Here is a 14,006-nt window from a genome sequence, read left to right as displayed (position 1 = left end):
TTCATGTGCATCAAGCTGTTTCCAAGAACCCTGGAGGGTGTGATGTATCAGTGTGGTGATGTATGTATGGATTCCCATCTGTCAATTGCAAAAGGCCACACCAGCTTTTGCAATCGACAGATGGAAATTTTGCCAATGTGCGGATTTTCTAAGTTTATATACTGCTCCTGCTGTTCTTAGGGTGCAATTATCAAAAAGCGGCAGCCTTGACCATGTCTAGGCAATGAAAAAAAAACCCATCTCACTGAAAGTATCCACAATTTGAAATGTTGAAGCAGAGGAAAATTAGATGTGTTTACAGCTCTTGTATTGCGCTTTGACAAACTGGCCAAATCACCCACAGCGTAGCAGATTAATTGGTAGGTGTAATACATGGGTGAAACATGCAGCATGGCAGCCTTCCAAATAGCTGATGGTAACTTGCTGGGATGTATTAAACGAACCTCAGAAGGCATATGGCAGGCAGGCAGGGGATTATAAGTAAACACGGCCTCCTCAAAATATGTAGTTCTCCTGTCTAAGCCTTTTAAACAACAGAGATCATGATATAATCCCGTAATGTTTCAGTTTCCCACAATGCTAAATGTGAGCCCACAATCTAAGATTTTTTGATATGGCACCCAGTCTGCCAGTAACCACTGGTTTACAGTATAATCTTTCAACTTCAGTTTTTGGATGTTGATACTTAGTGACCTTCTCTAATTCTTTGTCTTCTAATCTATTCTATTATCCCCTGGTATTGCCATACCACACTTCCTTTTGTTCAACCACAGTTAAATCTGGTGTGTTATGAGACAAGACTTTATCCGTTTGCATTTGGGGAATCCCACAATATTTAACGATTTACCATTTTTATTATTACTATTATTTCCAAGTCAGTATATTATAGTAGTTAAGCTGTTGGAGAAAGATCTTGATTCCAGTCCTGTCCCATTGGCTATGGAATCTCCCTTGAGAACACTGGCTCCTTTCTCAGTCTGACCAGTGGTGGGATTCAAATAATTTAACAACTAGCTCTCTGCCCTAATGATTGGCTGGGTGGGCGTGGCCATGGTGGGCATGGCCAGAAGGTGTGACAGGCAGCACTCGGCCTCCTGCACCCACCTGGGAGCAAAAATGGACCGTGGGGGGACGTGCAGTGCCCCATGTGCCCTGTTTTGGGCCTAAGGAGCTTCCCTGAAGCCTCCTGGGAGTGAAAATGGGGCGTGTGGGGACTCCTGGAAGGTGGGGCAGGAAGTGGCAGGGCCAGTCAGCAATTTAACTACCAGTTTGCCCGAACCGGCTGAATCCCACCACTGAGTCTGACTTATCTCACACAGTTGGTCGGTTGATCAATCAAGGAAGATGTCTTATTGATCAAACTCCAGAGACAAGATGGGAGATAAATCTTTGCATTTTGCTAAAAGGAGCAACTAAGATCATAAGAATGTGCAACTGGCAGCTTTTTTGATGGGTAAATTCTTTCAGGAAATTTTTGTTATTTATTTTTTATTAAATATTAAATTGAATGATTAATTTCCCACATTACCACCACAGCTGAGGCACAAAATATTAGTCCACTCCCAGAACGCAACTTGAAGACACATATTTAAGCAAAAAGAAAAGAAGAAACATGAAACAGAACTTGGATTATTTTTAAGGCTTCCTGGAAGTGTTTGATTGGTCTCTGTCAAAAACAGAACTTTCTATTTCATCTCTTTTCTACTGTTTCTTTATTTCTGATTTTAGTTTGTTTTATCTGTTAGCATTTAATATTTTTCAATAATATTTTAAAAAGAAAAAGAAACAAGATCTTGGGGTTGGTTTAAGGGAAATTTGCAAGAATACTTGACTCAAGGAGCTCGTGAACATAGAAAGAAAATGGTTCGAGATCTGAATCTGTGAATGACTTGAAGTCCTTCAACTCAAAACAAATTCCCCTTGTTGAATTCTAAATATGTTTTTCTACCAGATGCTAGCAGGGGATCTCGATATTCTAGATTTAAAAAGGGCTGAATAGGGTGAATATATGCTTTCTCCAGCTGCAAAATCATTTCTAGCATGGTACTATGGCATATTTTTTTAAATTGACCATCGGAACATATGGTTTTTCCAAATTCTGGTACTTAATAATGTACCAAATGATAAATGTACTGTGAGTGCCACAAAGCATATTTAAAGCCAGGCTTTCAGTCTCCAAATTTAAATTTGGAAGTGGAGAAAGACTTAATATGTAATTCATTCCTTAGCAGAAGTAACCTATTTCAACAAATAAATAATAAACATATTGCAATTAGTTTCCTGTAGAATGCTTGGCAAAAACAATAGGAAGGGAATTTATATGTTGGAAGCACATTTTTAATTTCACTGATAATTTATAATAAAATACATATTTATATATCTATTAATACAAAGTATTCCGGAAAAGACATGATTTGACCATTTAAAAGCATGAAAATACAGATATTGCTTCATACCATGCATTTACACATGCATTTTAAAAAAGAAAAGTCAGAAACCAAACATAGGAAATGCTTCTTTTTTTAAAAAAAATCTCTAAAGAACCTCTAAAATGAAAAGGGGAGAATCAAGGTCTCACTGAAGACTTTGTAGGGTTGGTAGCAGTGGTGAAATCCAATTTTTTTTACTACCGGTTCTGTGGGCGTGGCTTGGTGGGTGTGGTGTGGCTTGGTGGGCATGGCTTGGTGGGCATGGCAGGGAAAGGATATGCAAAATCTCCATTCCCACCCCACTCCAGTAGAAGGATACTGCAAAATCCCCATTCCCTCCCCACTCCTGGGGGAAGGATATTGCAAAATCTCCATTCCCACCCCACTCTGGGGCCAGCCAGAGGAGGCATTTGCCAGTTCTCTGAACTACTCAAACTTTCCACTACCGGTTTTCCGAACTGCTCAAAATTTCTGCTACTGGTTCTCCGAACTGCTCAAAATTTCCGCTACCGGTTCTCCAGAACTTGTTAGAACCTTCTGGATTTCACCCCTGGTTGGTAGGTTTCTTCCCACTACTTAATATAATCCAGGTTCAGTTAGATTGGCCTAGTCAGATTCAAAAATTCCTTTGTTCATCTAATACTGCTTGCATTTTTGTTAATTCTAGAATAGCTTTGTCTACCAGCTCGCCATTTGCTTTCAGTAGGAGGAAGTAAAATTAATGTAGAGGGACCCAAGGGTGTGAAGATCCACTAGAGTGGCAAGATTGAGAAATCATTTACCCCTTGGCTTAAATATACTCTAGGAGATTCTCTCCAACATATAGTTTTTGCAATTTGGAGAATGATGAAAACATATGTTTTTGTGTGTTTTTGTGTGTTTCTTATATATGAAAAGCTATTTCCCATTTACAGCCTCTCTGCCACTTTTTCCTGGCTACTGTTTTCCCTGTGTTATCAAGGGTATTCAAATGGAACCTCTTCCTCCTGTAACTTGATCCTTGCCCAGGAAAATATAACATGTCATCTGGCTAGATTTATATAGCCAGATGACTTTCATTAGCAGAACACCAGAGGAACTGATGGTTCTTAATTCTTAAGCCTGATTTAATTGGTGTCAGAATCCAGAATTTCTTTTCCAATTATTAGACTTAAATTTGATTTCTTTTCTCTCTCTTTCTTTCTCTTTTTCTCATTGTGGAGCTTTTATTCTATTCATTTATTTAGATGGCTCTTGGGAATTCTCGGAGAAATGGGCTCTACAATTCCTTTAAAGGTAGCCTCTCTTTGAAGAGCTCTCCTGATCAAACTGCATTAAAATAAAAGGGAGAAAGGCCATTGAAAGTGGCCCATCCATGTGGAATCTTTTTACTTACATTCCAGTATAGCAATTATTTCTAAGTTTGAATCTACAAATCCAAACCAAGGCTGCAAACACAATTCTTTGGCTACTTTCATGACACTTCTTCTCGAAAGCCATTTTCAGCTTTTTGATTTAAAGAAATGCAGTCCTGTGAAGAAAAGGCATTGTTGTGGATTTTGCCTTTGACAGGCATAGCTGTAATAGGAAGGCAGTTTATGGTAAATGAAAAGATAGCTCCCAAGCTAAATGTACAGTATATCCTTTTAGTTTGCCTGTAATGGACATTTGGACTCTTTGTGGACATCTAGATTATTTATGGGCATGAACCATAAATAATAAATAAATTTATTAAAGATTTTAATGAGGAAGGAAGGAAGGAAGGAAGGAAGGAAGGAAGGAAGGAAGGAAGGAAGGAAGGAAGGAAGGAAATGGCAGAGCTGGAAGTGGCCTTGGAGATCTTCTGGTCCAACCTCTTGTTCGAGCAGGAGACCCTATACCATTCTGTCCAATCTCTTCTTAAAAATGTCCAGTGATGGAGCACATCCAACTTCTGAAGGCAAGCCATTCTACCAGTTAATTTCTCCTTACTTCTAAGAGTTCTTAATTCTCCCTTTAGCTAATATTGAAGTAGATCTTAAATGTAAGGGAGGGTGCTCTTTAGATATAGTTTATAATATACAGATATATTTAAAAAAATGATAGATGAATAAAAGCAAAAAAAAATCTCTGCTGAAAAGAAAAAATAGTATCTCCGGGAGAAAAAAAACCACCTTTGCACCTATTTCATTTTGCAATTATTTCTTTGAAAGTATGCACAGTTAATGGCAAAAAGAACTATACAGTTGATATTGAAAAATTAAAAAGAGCTCAGTTGATATAGAGAAAAGAAAGAGATAATAAATGCAGAGTTGCTGTGATTTGTCTTCAATCTGTTTAGCATAATAAAGGAAAGTGCTCCTCTCTTTCCAACAGAGTGCCGACAGCCATGCTACTGAGCTGAACTCAGAGTAAACTTTGCATCCAAGTAAAACTTTGTTTTCCACAAAGTCTTCTCTTCTCTTCTCTTCTCTTCTCTTCTCTTCTCTTCTCTTCTCTTCTCTTCTCTTTTCTCCAAGTTCAGTCTTTTCTCTATTCACTCATTTTCTTATGGGTGAAATTCTGTGTTTGTTTAGAGTTGGGCTTTTTTTAAAGCTTTTGAAAAGATTATTCTTGGTCATTGATGAGGAGAGAGGTTGTTACACCTCTGCTCCCCATGATTGCAGGAAGTGGAGAAGGAAGGGAGGGAGGGAGGGAGGGAGGAAAAGACATGAAGTTGATATAGAATTCATAGACCTGTTATTCCATCTGTTTATGTAAATATGAGTGTAGTTTCTAGTTCCCTGTTGGATTCCTAAAGCAGAAATTTAGGAATTTCCCCTGACACAAGTGATGTCGAACTGGCCACACCTACCCTGGCCATCCCCCCCCCCAAGGTCAAACACAACCCTGATGTAGCCATCAATGAAATCGAGTTTGACACCCCTGGACTACACCAATAAGGAGAATGAGGAAAGGTATATAAGAATAATATATAATATTATTAATATTAATTAAATTAATATTTAATTTCAACCGTAATAACACAAGGGCTATCAATAGGTTCAAACTCAATGTAATTTGCTTTAATCTTGATTGTAGGAAATATGACTTCTGCAGTAGAGTAGTAAATGTCTGGAACACTCTACCTGACCTTTTTGTTAGTCTCTCTAATCCTCATACCTTTTATCTTAAACTGTCTACCGTGGACCTTTCATATTTCTTAAGAGGTCCCTAAGGGGATGAGCATAAGCGCACCAGTGTGCCTACCGTCCCTGTCCTACTGTCCCCATTTATATGTTCTCATTTTATGTGTTTATGGCTATGTTTTGCCTATTTACAGTATATCATTTTATTTGTGCCAATTTTTTTCATGTGTCCATGTCTATGTCTATACTGTTACTTATTTCCTTGTACTTGTTGATAGATAGATAGATAGATAGATAGATAGATAGATAGATAGATAGATAGATAGATAGATAGATAGATAGATAGATAGATAGACAGACAGACAGACAGACAGATAGACAGATAGACAGATAGACAGATAGATAAGAAAGAAACCTTAGCCTAATAATATTCAATAAAAAATTTAAAAGCCAACCTCTCGGCCTCTAAAATGTGCCTCAAATCATTCTGAAAACAGTCCTTTGCAAGCATGGGTCTCAAAGTATGGCATGGAAAGTAAGTTGACTCTATGCTACCGTGGCAACAACTGGAAGACCCTGAGGCCTGGTCCCTGACATGATTAGTTAACTGTGCCAGGAGTGTCCAGGAAAAGTGACAAATTATATTCATCCTGTCCTCCTTTTGGCATAAATATTCCATCAAGGCAACAGATTCCTCAGATCCAAGTCTGAAAGCAGACAAAAATGTGCCAGAAAATCAATGTCTTTCAAAGCTTGCATTCAGCAATCACTGTGTCTTCTTTTCAGGAAAACCAAAGAGATATAAAAAAAGTAGCATGATTTAATGTGCCAGGGAAATTATGGGTTTATTAAAGATAATTGTGGTCAAGATTTGTGGTTCAGTTTGAAGCCAGTACTATAAAGTTTGTGATTCTTCTTTTTTAAGAGTAAGACCAGAGTGAAGCGGCTGAGACAGCTCTGAAATCTACTGAATCTATTTAAAAATATAAAGGGAATTCTGGACAACCTATAGTATTTATTTATTCATTCGTTATTTATTTGAATTTATTAGCATGGATTGTTACTCAGACATGAGCCCTATTGAAACCAAGTGTTTTCCCCTGTAAGGTTCAGAGGTCTACAGGATATGATTTAAAAAATCAAGATGGCAGCTGCACTGGCCATTTAGCTAATCATATCCTATAGACACCCCTGCCAAAGTGCAATCAGAATTTGATTTTATGGAACTTAAATCCATTATTCCCTGGAGCGAGAAAGCAGAAACTTTATGGGAATTCCTTTTAGAAACTTCAAGAGTGCTATCATACCTCTCCCCAACATTTTTTGACAGGGTGAAACATCTCCATCTCCTCCAATTTCTCCTCAGAAAAATTATTTTCTGTCCCTTTGATGATCTTTCTTGCTCTTTTAAGAATCTGCTCTTCCAATTTCTCTGACTCCTCCTCAAACTGTAGCACCCAAAGTGCAACGAACAATTAAGCGGGGTATCTGACAAAGCCAGAATAACCAATGACTTCCTATAGTTCGGACATTATATGTTTGCCTCCATTGCAGGCACCTCACATTGCCAGACCATGTTCAGTTTGAAATCACAAGTTTTTTCACAAGTTATATTATGAAGCCAAACATCCCATTGTATATGGCATTTCTATAGAGGAATAATTCCTGTAGCTGTGCATTTGATTTGATTTTTGTTTCTTAAATGAATAATTTTGCCTTTGTCTCTATTAAATGCAATTCTGCTAATTTAAATGTATTTCTCTAACCCAGAGGTCGGCAACCTTAAATGCTCAAAGAGCCACTAAGGTCCTAACCGGAAGCCCCTCATTCAATTCTGGAGCCGACCAGAAGTCCAGTTCCCTCACCATAGAGTCTCCTCCTAGCATGGCATCCTTTTTCCATTACCTATCCTAACCGAAAGCCCTATCAATTGTGGAGCCGACCGGCAACAGGGAGCCGCAGCAGAGGGATGAAAGAGCCACATGCGGCTCCAGAGCCGCAGGTTGCCGACCCCTGCTCTAACCTATCACGATCATTTTGAAGCTATCCCCCTAAACTTTCTATCTGGGAACTTGGATGAACATCCACAGCATTCATGAAAATACTGAACTCACCCTTGTGACACCTTGTTGGAAAGCCACTTCCAATTTAATAAAGAACCATGATTAGCATTTCTTTGAGTATGCTCAAGTTGGCTCTATGCATCCATAATTGTCGTGTCATATAGGCCAAAGTTTATAGCTTGATAATAAAAGTCCATAGAGATTCTCAGTCATCCAGGTTATGGTTGTCCCAAAGGTGCTTTTTCAGGAGGCAACTGAACGTTCTTGTTGTTGTTTGTTTGAAGACCTTTCACATCTCATCCTGGATGAGAAGCGAAACGTATTCAAAGAAAAAACAAGAAAGTCCAGTTGCCTTCTGAAAAAGCACCTTTGGGGCTTTTCTGAAAGTTAGGTATGTTGTATCTCCTGCATTCCCACAATCAATGAGGGAAGTTACCCAATAAAACAATGAGATAGGTGCAATCTGGCAAGATGTAATTTTGACATCTGATAATTGCATGTCATCGATATCTTACCTGCTCTAGTATGTAGGAAAGGTGGTCAGATAAGAAATAGCATAACAGCATAATAGCATGGCTGGATATTGGTTGAGCAAGGGGCTCAGAAGGAGATCTTGGGACAGATATATTTTTATGCTTGCAAGATTCTGTCAATGTAGCTTTGCAGTAAAGTAGAATTAGGTTGTAATTCCTATCTGGTTTACCCCACAACTCCAACAACAATTTTCTCAGATATCTGCTGGCTGATCCATATGATCAGTGTATCACAGAGTGAGTACCAACCACTGACCATTTCTCCAGGGCACAAAGGCACAAGCTCAGTGGTGGGTTGCTCCCGGTTCTGTCTGGTTCTTGCGAACCAGTAGTAAAAGTGGTGGGAGGCTCCGCCCACCCATCCGGACGTCATAATGGACAATCTGCGCATGAGTAGAAGTGCGCGCAGGCAACGGAGCCACAACACACACGTTCCCATTGCAAACTGGTAGTAAAGATAAGTAGAACCCAACCAAGCTCCTGATCTATCCACACCCAGGTCATCGGAAGGCAACTTCCACCCATGTTTTTCTGCAATATTTTAAAAGTATAGTTTTTGTCTCGTACCAGTTCAAGCATGCTTGCTTTAAATCCTCTGTACTTCATTTTATTGCAGGCAAAAGCTTCCACTCCATTCTGCAACTGTGAAACAGTTACTATGGAAAAACAAGTCCCTCTGGTCACTGATAACTGACCAGCCACAGCAATGTGTTGTGTTTTTTTTACAATTTCCACAGCGTGTTGGAGAAAACTGAGGACTCAGTTTGTGGGCGCAATAAGCTGACTTTGTATAAAATATACAAAAGTATGAAGGCTATTGCTTAACACACTGTAAGCCGCCCTGAGTCTCCGTAGAAGGGCAGCATATAAATCAAATTTTAAAAAAAAGATTTTATTTTTAAAAGAAATAATTTGTTAAAAAAAAAACAAAAATAATTTTACAAAAAGGTTAGCAGTGTTTAGGCTATAAATTGCATTTTACCTATGGCCACTGTGGCACAGAAATGCCTAGGCCTTCGGAGTATACTTCCATATATAAAATGAGCAGAAAGGCAGGCAGATAAAAGATAATGAAGACAATATACGTACCGCTGTCATTTAAATGTCATTCTGCTTTCAACCATATATTTGCAGCAATGAGACATGTTGATGTTTCATATTGTAAACGCTGCTCCTTTTATGACTTGCATGTCATGTTTGCTTAGTCAAACCAATTTTTCTGCTCCACTCAGTTGTATAGTGTCAGCCTCCTCTGAGAAAAAATCAAATTTCCCTGCTGCTCCTTCATACATCATCATTTAGAGTTGCCAACAATCCTTGTTCGGGAACCTGCACTTGTTGAGGGCTACAATGTTCATTTATTGCCGTGATGAGTGTGAAAGTATGAAGGAGAAATGAGTAAGGTTATTTTTTCTTCTTCCTCCTCTTGGGGGACAGGAGGAGAAATAAGCAAAGGAAGAACTGATCTACTACATAATCTTATTTTGAAGAATAAAAGCATTGTTGATAGAAGTAAATTCTTATATCAAGATGATCTGAGGACTGTGATGAAGATTATCTTACATTAATGAAGAATAGCTATTGAAGAGAAGCATTTTAAAAGTTTTTTGAAAATAGAATTTTTACCAACCAACTATCAATCAATAGGGATGATACTACTGGGACACAACACTACTTCTTCTTCTTCTTCTTCTTCTTCTTCTTCTCCTCCTCCTCCTCCTCCTCCTCCTCCTCCTCCTCCTCCTCCTCCTCCTCCTCCTCCTTCTTCTTCTATATCCATCATCAGATGTTGGCAATAATGTTGGTTATCCTATTTTTATCAACAGCCTCACGAAAAAGTGCTGTTGAGTTTTATCCAAACCAGTCCCTTAGATTTTGAAGCCATTATGTTCTTTTTCTTCCTGGACCTTGTTTGCCTTCAATCTTTCCTTGGAGAATTAAGTGAAGTATGGCATATTTTTCTGGGTGTTGCATCACATGTCCAAAATATTCTAAGTTTTGGGTATTTTTATGGTTTTGATGATTTCCCTTGGCTTTCCCAGGCGCCTATCACCTCCTCATTTCTGATTTTGTCAACCCAATTTATATGTAACAGCTGCCTGTAAATCCACATTTCGAATGCTTCTAGTCTCTTCAAGTGGCTTTCTGTCAGAGACCAACTCTCTACTGCATAGGATTATATTTAACCAATCATCCCTATTATTATATTTAGAATTATATAAGAATTATATTTATATAATTATTTATATAATTTATATAATTATTTATATAATTATAAATATAAGGATTATATTTAACCAGTCATCCCTATTGATTAAATATAATCCTTCCTATTCTCTAAAAGGGATGTGGTGACTCAGTGGCTAAGATGCTGAACTTGTCAATCGAAAGGTTTGCAGTTCAGCAGTTCGAATCCCTAGTGCCGCATAACAGGGTGAGCTCCCGTTACTTGTCCCAGCTTCTGCCAACCTAGCAGGTTGTTGCTGCAGGAAGGATAAAATGTCTCTGTTTACTTGTCCATTAATGTATATACAGATGGATGCTCGAGTCGTTTTATAAATGGACTGCCTTATTTTGCTGGCAATTATTTTTAATCATTGGTTATAAAACTTTTTGTCCTGGTCTGATGCTCTTTTGGAGAGTGGCTTCTGATAGAACAGCACAGAAACTTTATTCCAGTCATTGACCAATAAAAATATATTCTACAAAAAACAGAGCAAACTTATCTCCTAACACAGAATATATGTATTTTTATTGGTCGATGACTGAAATGAAGTTTCTGTTCTGTTTCAATCTGATGCTGTTTAGAAGTCATGTGTCTTCACTGATGCTGGTTTAATACATACCCGAACAGCCAATGGCTTAATGGAAGATTACACTGCATAGAGATAGAGAATGGGGGACTCACATCCATCTTCCTCATGGACTGTCCCCATAACTGAAACTATTTTTTTTCCTTCCAAAAGCCTGTACTATACTCAGATAGGAGACTGTTAATATGCTAGGAATATACTGAAACACATTGGAAACTGAGATAGATATTTTGAAATAACAGAAAATACTTGTCGCTCAGGTTTTCGATTTTAACAGTGGTTTGCTCTCCAAGCTTGTTTCAATTTAGTTTCTGAACGTTTCATTACCAGACTAGGTAACAACATCAGCAGGATTTTCTCGTCCTATTCTCCTTAGCTTAGAAATCACTGAAGGCTTTCAAGAAGAGACTGGACTGCTATCTGTCAGAAATGGTGTAGGGTCTCCTGCTTGGGTGGTATCTACAAGGTACCAACTCTGTTAATCTGTTAATGTCTTGTGTGCCAGTGTGGTCAGTTGGTTGTGTGATTGGTTGTTCGTTTGGAGCTATATTTAAATTCTGAGCAGCTGATTGGCTCGCTTGTTGATTGGTCATTTGAACAGTCTGCTTTCTTATATATTCATATACTGAATATAGATATTTCCCTTACATCCCAACTTCTGAGATTTTAATAACATGTGGCTTGTACATGAAAATTGTTCAGTTTATCCTTATAGTTTTCTAGGAAAATAAAGAATTCAGACATAGGAATATAAATTTAGGGTGACACATTTGGTTTGCCTGGAGATATTTTGTTTTTAACTCAGCGGTAAGAATGAATCCTTTTATGAAGGATTACTTTTAGCACAGCGGTACTGCTGCTTCATCCTCATTTTCAGCCTAGGACAGCACACAGGTTAGCAGTAGCCACAATATAGTGTCCTCGTGCTGTATTATATTACCATTGATTTTTGCAGTTATGGAGCATCTCACAAGAGCAGTTCATAAAAAAGAAAGCATTCTTTGAAAAATTAGGTATCAAGTCTACCCCTGTTTCCAGTGAAGGCACTGCTAGCTCAACAAAGCTGCCAAAGGACTGTTCAGACTGCTAGCTTTTCAAAAATTGGAAGTATTTCTTCTCCCAAGAGAAAAAAAAAATACCCTGTCATTGGGAAGCTACAGAGTATGTCAGAAAAGTCAAGAATGCAACCAGAATGGGGCAAGCAAAGCTCCAGTTTCCTTTGCAGATGTGATGGGTATTTAAAAAACAAGCTATCATTGCATCACCAGAAAACTATCTTAGAGACCCTTCCATTCTCCAATATTTATTAAAATGCTTTTCCTTGATTTTTATGCAACATGATGAAAAAATATGGGAAGACACCCATGTATTCCTTATATTATTTGCTCTAAAAGTTAACTGTATTATGTTCATCTAGGCCAGGGGTCCCCAAACTGTGGGCCATGGCCCACTACCACACCGCAGCCTATTCGCAACCGGGCTGCATCAGTAGCTGGCTGGAGCTTGCACACAGTCCCACTGGCACAAGTGTTGCAGGTACTCACGGCCATACTTGTGCAAGCACTCGGGGCTATATTTGCGTGAGCATTGTGGGTGTTACAGTCCCATTTGTATGAACGCTCGTAACCTCACTCGTGCAGTGCATGTGCCCCCATTTACGTGAGTGTTGCAGGCACTCATGGACCCACTCGCACAAGCTACAAACAAGCATGTGCGCACCCCTCCCACAAAACCATCTCCTCTTTTTAGTCATCTCTGCCAACTCCATCAGTTTCTGTAGCCATTCGTCCATGGTGGGAATTGAAATATCCTTTCACTGACTGTTTTGATTAAAGAAAAGAACATAAGTACTTTTGTTGCTACAAGGAGACCGCTTCTGGATTTTCTGCTTGAGGTGGGAAAAAAATGAAAATTTGATTTTGGGTTTTACTGATTAGATAAATCTGTTGTTATAGTAATGGCTAGTTTATATTACTGTGGAAAAGTAAAAAGTCGAGGTTCAATGTTAATGCTTTATTTTACTGCAACAGAGAGAGTCGGAAGTCAATGCTTTTCTCCCTCCCCCCTCACTTTTCTTTCCTCCCCTTCCCACTGTGTCTTCCTATTTGCTTTTGCATTTTAGAATAGAATAGAACAGAACAGAACAGAACAGAACAGAACAGAACAGAATAATAGAATAGAATTCTTTATTGGCCAAGTGATTGGACACACAAGGAATTTGTCTTTGGTGTATATGCTCTCAGTGTACATAAAGAGAATAAAATACATTCATCGAGAATAAAAAGATACAACAGTGATAGCCAAGGTTACTAATAAGCTATCAAATCGTACTAGGAAACAAATAAAAACAATATAAATTGAAAGATACAAGCAACATTGTTATAGTAATAAGTGGGAAGAGATAGGTAATAGGAAGGATGAGAAGAATAATAGTAATACAGTTTTAGTAAATTATTTGACAGTGTTGTGGGAGTTAGTTGTTAAGCAGAGTGATGGCATTCGGGGAAGAACTGTCCTTGTGTCTAGTTGCTCTGGTGTGCAGTGCCCTATAGCGTCGTTTTGAGGGTAGAAGTTGAAACAATTTATGTCCAGGATGTGAGGGGTCTGTAGATTCTATAATCTAATAAAATGTTTAAAATTGTAAATTGTAAAAACCATCCCCTCTTCCCCCCTCCCTCCCCCCATTCCGGGTTGCCAACCAGAAAGGCCATGATCTAGGCCATGCTGTAATATAAAATACAACAGACTTTATAACAGGCTCTTTTCTAGCTCTCACTTGGTATCAAAAGAAGAAGAAATATCCCGCTGGCTTGCTTTGCAATCTTATCATTTCTGAAGATTTTGGGTTTATTGGATGCCCTGCTGCTGGCTCAGCATTTTATTTTTATTCTTTCAAAAGTGGCTGAAAAGCCTTGCCGTTTATGCCGAGTAGAGCAAGGAGGTCACATTGGGCCTTCTCTCGACCTAGAAAATTAATCCTGACAGATGAGATCTGGCCTTTGGAGGTTGTTTTTTTTTTTTTAACAGGATTCAATCACTGAATATGTTTTGCTATGAGGGTTATTAAGGCTGAGCTAGCAAA

General features: G+C 38.5%; 1 protein-coding gene across 4 annotated transcripts in view; it reads left to right on the top strand.

Moving 5' to 3' along the window:
- Window positions 1–14,006, top strand: part of GPC6 (glypican 6) — a 939,262-nt gene that overhangs the window by 884,833 nt on the left and 40,423 nt on the right. The window lies entirely within an intron of this gene.

This window comes from Pantherophis guttatus, chromosome 5, assembly GCF_059756535.1.
Source record: "Pantherophis guttatus breed Tessera chromosome 5, ASM5975653v1, whole genome shotgun sequence".
Classification (NCBI taxonomy): domain Eukaryota; kingdom Metazoa; phylum Chordata; class Lepidosauria; order Squamata; family Colubridae; genus Pantherophis; species Pantherophis guttatus.
The sequence above is the reverse complement of the archived record's forward strand: the minus strand, read 5'-3'. Positions and strand labels throughout refer to the sequence as shown.